The sequence below is a fragment of the Aegilops tauschii genome, chromosome 1 (genome assembly GCF_002575655.3).
Source record: "Aegilops tauschii subsp. strangulata cultivar AL8/78 chromosome 1, Aet v6.0, whole genome shotgun sequence".
Taxonomy (NCBI): Eukaryota; Viridiplantae; Streptophyta; class Magnoliopsida; order Poales; family Poaceae; genus Aegilops; species Aegilops tauschii.
Genome location: NC_053035.3, coordinates 142582592 through 142588193, shown reverse-complemented (window position 1 = coordinate 142588193; position 5602 = coordinate 142582592).

Here is a 5602-nt window from a genome sequence, read left to right as displayed (position 1 = left end):
CTGCTTTCCGATATCCTATCCTGATGCATAGCCTACCCTTGCTACTACTGTTGTTACCTTTACCTGCAATCCTACATGCTTAGTATAGGATGCTAGTTTTCCATCAGTGGCCCTACATTCTTGTCCGTCTGCTGTACTATACTACCGGGCCGTGATTACCTGGGCGGTGATCACGGGCATATACTTATATACTATATATATGACACATGTGATGACTAAAGTCGGGTCGGCTCGTAGGAGTACCGCGAGTGGATCTTTGTGGCGGAGCGACAGGGCAGGTTGAGACCGCCTAGGTGAGAGGTGGGCCTGGCCCTGGTCGGCGTTCGCGGTTACTTAACACGCTTAATGAGATCTTGGTATTTGATCTGAGTCTGGCCATTTGGTCTATACGCACTAACCATCTACGTGGGAGTAGTTATGGGTATCCCGACGTCATGGTATCAGCCGAAGCTCTTTTGACGTCAGCAACTGAGTGGCGCGCGCCGCATTGGACCGTAAGCTCGCGCTTGTATTAAGGGGGCTAGGTCTGCTTCCGGCCGCGTACGCAACATGCAGGTGTGCATAGGGCGATGGGCCCAGACCCCTGCGCGCATAGGTTTAGACCGTCGTGGTGACCTCTCTGTTGAGCCTAGGTGGGGCTGCGACATGTTGATCTTACGAGGCCGGGCATGACCCAGGAAAGTGTGTCTGGCCAAATGGGATCGAGCGTGTTGGGTTATGTGGTGCACCCCTGCAGGGAAGTTTATCTATTCGAATAGCCGTGTCCCTCGGTAAAAGGACGACCCGGAGTTGTACCTTGACCTTATGACAACTAGAACCGGATACTGAATAAAATACACCCTTCCAAGTGCCAGATACAACCCGGTGATCGCTCTCTAACAGGGCGACGAGGAGGGGATCGCCGGGTAGGATTATGCTATGTGATGCTACTTGGAGGACTTCAATCTACTCTCTTCTACATGCTGCAAGATGGAGATGACCAGAAGCGTAGTCTTCGACAGGACTAGCTATCCCCCTTTTATTCTGGCATTCTGCAGTTCAGTCCACTGATATGCCCCTTTACACATATACCCATGCATATGTAGTGTAGCTCCTTGCTTGCGAGTACTTTCGATGAGTACTCACAGTTGCCTCTCTCCCTCTTTTCCCCCTTTCCTTTCTATCTGGTTGTCGCAACCAGATGTTGGAGTCCAGGAGCCAGACGCCACCGCCGACGACGACACCTACGACACTGGAGGTGCCTACTACTACGTGCAGGCCGCTGACGACGACCAGGAGTAGTTAGGAGGATCCCAGGCAGGAGGCCTGCGCCTCGTTCGATCTGAATCCCAATTTGTGCTAGCCTTCTTAAGGCAAACTTGTTTAACTTATGTCTGTACTCAGATATTGTTGCTTCCGCTGACTCGTCTGTGATCGAGCACTTGTATTCGAGCCCTCGAGGCCCCTGGCTTGTATTATGATGCTTGTATGACTTATTTCTGTTGTAGAGTTGTGTTGTGATATCTTCCCGTGAGTCCCTGATCTTGATCGTACACATTTGCGTGCATGATTAGTGTACGGTCAAATCGGGGGCGTCACAAGTTGGTATCAGAGCCGACTGCCTGTAGGAATCCCCCTTTCCACACTCCTTGGCCGAAGTCGAGTCTAGACATTACAAAACTTTTACTAACATGGCTGTGTGTCTTACGGGCCCACGTCGCCATTGGGTGGTACTAGGATCTTTTACTCCTCGACCTTTACTCTGGGACTCTGAACTCTCTTCTACTCGGGTTAAACGAATTTACTAACTCTAACACTAGGATCCCGTGACCGCATTCACCCCAAAGTTGGATAAGCCATAGTTGTTTCTTAGAGTAGTATTTTGAACAATTCACACACTCTCATTTGACTCCTTTGAAACGTCTTTGCTTTCAGATGGAACCCACGAGGCAGGTCGTTCGCCACACGACGGCCATTGGTGCCTCGGGATCACCTGCGGTGCTAGTTGAGATGATGACCTATCTGGGTTATCGCTGGCACCCTGAGTACACCGTCTACGAGGAGTACCAGGACTTTAACCAGGAGCAGTACCGTGCCATCGTCCACCTCTACTCTCGGGGTATGACTCCACTACTGTGCTGCACACCGCACATGGTGTTGGTGTGACCATCGATATGGCTGTCCACGATGCTGCCTATGCTGCTCTGACACGTCTTCGTGGAGAGTATCGGGAGTTGGACACCTCCCCTTTCAGGCACATTGCTATCGCATCCGATATTGGTGCGGAGGGATACTATACTGCTGCCTACTCCACTGTCACCCGAGAGCCCTTCTACCATCAGAACCTGGTTCTGCATGCTGATGGGCTGGATCGAGCTAACCGAGCTCTTCGCCACGAGATGTACACCACCCGTCAGCACCTTTACCGTGCCCTGACGCTGCTGCACCCCTTTGTCTGATCTGGACAGGTACTGCATACTGCGATCTACCCAGCCAGGACCGTGATGCCCCACGGTGTCGGTTGGCCAGAGGTGGGAGGCTACTCCCCCGCACTTGGTCCTCTTCTGCCACCTGAGCGTCGGGCTCTACACCTGAGTATCCGCGGCCCCCAGTCTGCTGACGTGGAGGGCTATCCGTTGCCTCACTACCAGCTGTCGGGCTACGATTACCTCCACAGTACCTCTCGGGACTGATGTAGGCTTGCTTGTAGTGTTAGATGCATTCGCCGCGAGCCTGTGTGCCGCCTATGATGTTTTAGTCTATGTACTGAACTATATGTACTGAACTCTATGCATGACCCCTTTTGTAAGTTATGCCGACTACTATGTAGTAGCTATCGTGCTCCTTTCGTTATGCATGTTTCATCATGAATGATTCTTGTCTTTGCAAATATTTCTCAATGCTGAACTACCCCTGTTATATATTAGCAGGATGGTTAGACCAGGTGGTCGTGGTCGTGGTGGCGATGCCCCACCACCACCTGAGTACATGGATGGTATGATCCAACAGTTTGAACTGAACCGCCAATTCATGGAAAATATGATGGCTCAGTTTCCTCGCCCCAATATGAACCAGCAACCAGCCCAAGTGACTCTTCAAGATTTCATACGCCTCAACCCAACCATCTACCGCAGCTCAACTCAGCCTCTGGATGCTGATGACTGGCTCCGTGACATCACCTATGAGATGGAGTCTGCTGATGTAGCCCCTGCCAGCTATGTCACCTTTGCTTCTTTCTTCTTGAAGGGACCCGCAGCTCAATGGTGGGACAGCCACAGGCGTACTCTGCCAGCTGGAACAATCATCACATTGCCGGACTTCCAAGCAGCTTTCCGTGCCCGCTTCATTCCTCAGGGAGTCATGGACCGGAAGAAGCGTGAGTTCCGCAACCTCACCCAAGGCAACAAAACTGTTGAAGCTTATCAGCGGGAGTTTCTGGACTTGTCTCGCTATGCTGAAGAGGACATTGCAACTGATGCATGCAGACAGGAGAAGTTCCGTGATGGCCTTCAAGCTGACATCAAGCTCGCACTTCTAGTGCATGACTTTGCTGATTTCGCCACCTTGGTGAACAAGGCCATCAATGTCGAAACTGGTCTGCAGGAATACCAAAGCTCTCACAGGCGCAACCGTGACACGGGCTCGCCCTCACAGAAGCGTAAGATATGGATCCCGAACAGCATGTACCGTCCAAATGCATCTGCCCCAAGGCAGACCTATGCCGCACCTCGTCTGCCTCCAACACCATCTAGGCAGTCAAGACTTCCAGCTCCACCATCCCAAGCTCCTGTTCCCACTCCCAATAATGGTATGTGCTACAAGTGTGGACAACCAGGTCACCGTGCCAGGGACTGCAATCAGAATCAGAATCAACTTGCCCTTCCAGCAACGGGCCGTGGTAACAACCAGCCCCGCAACAACAATGCTAAGCCTTATGGTCGTGCTCATGCCAACCACGTTGATCTCAACGAAGCTCAAGACCAGCCTGCTACTGTGATGGGTACACTCCTCGTAAATTCAGTACCAGCATCCGTTTTATTTGATACAGGTGCATCGCATTCATTCATGTCAGAAGATTTTGCATACAAGCACGACGTTAAATGTGAGGAGATGAACACCTCTGTATTGGTCAAAACCCCCGTGGGACAGTGTCAAACCTCCTTGGTTGGCATCGATGTCCCCGTGGAAATCGAAGGGCTGGAATTCTATGCCTCTCCCATTATCCTGAAGTCGTCTAACATCGACTTCATTTTGGGTATGGATTGGTTGAAAGCGCATACTGCTTCTATAGTTTGCGCCACTAAGACCGTCCATCTGCTACACCCTTCAGATGAGATAGTTACTTACCAAGCCCATCTGGTGCAAAATGCCGAGGCAAGGCTCTATGCATTGAATGCATTGAATGCTGCACCACTCGAGGGCATTGAAAACATTCCCGTTGTGCGTGAATTCCTCGACGTCTTTCCTGAAGAACTTCCAGGGATTCCCCCTGCTAGAGCTGTCGAATTCATCATCGACTTGAAACCAGGCACCACTCCTATAGCCAAGCGACCCTACAAAATGCCGCCGCATGAACTCCTTGAGCTTAAGGAGGAAATCGACAAATCTCTTCGCAAAGGATTCATTCGCCCAAGTTGCTCTCCTTGGGGAGCACCTTCTCTCTTTGTCAAGAAGAAGGATGGGACAAACCGGTTAGTTCAAGACTACCGTCCTATAAACCAAGCTACCATTCAGAATAAATACCCTCTTCCTCGGATCAATGATCTATATGATCAACTAGCGGGTTCGTCAGTGTTCTCTAAGCTCGACTTGAGGTTGGGTTACCACCAGATCCGTGTTCGCGAAGAGGATATCCCAAAGACCGCCTTCGTGACTCGCTATGGTTCATACGAGTACACCGTCATGTCTTTCGGTTTAACCAATGCTCCAGCCACCTTCTCTCGTCTGATGAACTATATATTCATGGATTACCTCGACAAGTTCGTTGTGGTTTATCTGGATGATATCCTGGTATTTTCCAAGAGCGAAGAAGAACATGCTGAACATCTTCGACTTGTGCTGGAAAAGCTACGAGAGCATCAACTATATGCCAAGTTCTCCAAATGTGAATTCTGGCTACCCGAAGTAACCTATCTCGGGCATGTCATCTCTAAGGATGGTATTGCCGTCAACCCTGAACGAGTTCAGGCTATTCTTGATTGGACTCCTCCCAAGAACGTTAAGCAAGTCAGAAGTTTTCTCGGTCTCGCCAGCTATTGCCGTCGATTCGTCGAGAACTTCTCCAAGATCGCCAGGCCTCTGACTAACCTGTTACATAAGGGCGTCAAGTTCCAATGGACAGACAAATGTCAGGAAAGTTTCCAGGCACTCAAAGACAAGTTGACTTCTGCTCCAGTTCTAGCTCCACCTGATACTAAGAAGGACTTTGTCATTTACTGTGACGCTTCCCGTCAAGGATTAGGCTGTGTCCTAATGCAAGACCGCAAAGTGATTGCTTATGCCTCTCGGCAATTGCGCCCTCACGAAGAGAACTACCCAGTTCACGACCTCGAACTTGCTGCTGTCATTCATGCGCTGAAGCAGTGGCGACATTACCTTCTCGGTAATCGTTGCGAGATCTTCA